Here is a 1,011-nt window from a genome sequence, read left to right on the forward strand (position 1 = left end):
TAGTAAGTACTAATCTATCTCACAAAACTCGAAATGCATAAATGAAATGCATAAGTGCTGAAACTGAAATAATAAAGCTATCTGCATGTGCTCATGGTATACAGAAAATGAACGGAATACAAATCATACTCAGTATCAAGCAGGATAACAAGAAACTAACAATGTAAACTTAGAATCAAAGAAAACTAACCATTCTTATTTATTCTAAGCTTGGAACTTATTTCATTTCTTGTATCCTTGTGTTAGAAATTAATCTTTTAATTTCTATCTTTTACTTTCTTCTTCCTTCTTTCTTCCTTCTTACTTAACTTTTCTTTCTTAGGTTTTCTTTTCTTGGTTTTCTTTTCTTTGGTTTTCTTTTCTTTGGTTTTCTTTTCTTTGGGCCCAGGCCTAGTACCAACTCATGCGCGTTCCCTAATAGGTTGGGGTTGCGAGCCACCAATCCTAAAAGAGCAGACCTCGGTCTACCAGGGCCAAGACCTCGGAAATGGTCACCTGGATTTGTTTAACGACAAGCTCTTGGATGTCGGGTACTAGCCTCTTGCTTGACTTACTTTTTATCTTTCTTATTCTTTTATCTTCCTTATTATCTTTTATTAAAGATTGTGGAAGTCCTTTAAATATACTTAACAAGTATGGGTGTATAATCAACTAACCATGCTATATAACAGAATAAAACAAGTAACTTAAAGCTTACTGATCATGCTATAAGCTAAACTAAAGAAAGCAATTTAAAGCCTTTGAATCATACGGTGAAAACATGGCAAAGGATGCTATTTTAGTGCTTCTAAACATGCTGTAAAATCAAGTATGGAATGATTCTAATCATGCTATAAATAAAGCAAAAGAGAGCTAGTTTGAACTTTTAAGTAAGCAACTTTAAGCTTACTAAACACTGTAAATATCCAACAAGTAAGGGATTGAAACTAGCTAAGCATGCTATAAAAATAAAGCAAAGCCAATCAAACTACGAGGTGAACTTAATAGTTGTTCATGTTCAAGAAAACCATT

The sequence above is a fragment of the Zingiber officinale genome, chromosome 5A (assembly GCF_018446385.1).
Source record: "Zingiber officinale cultivar Zhangliang chromosome 5A, Zo_v1.1, whole genome shotgun sequence".
Lineage (NCBI taxonomy): Eukaryota > Viridiplantae > Streptophyta > Magnoliopsida > Zingiberales > Zingiberaceae > Zingiber > Zingiber officinale.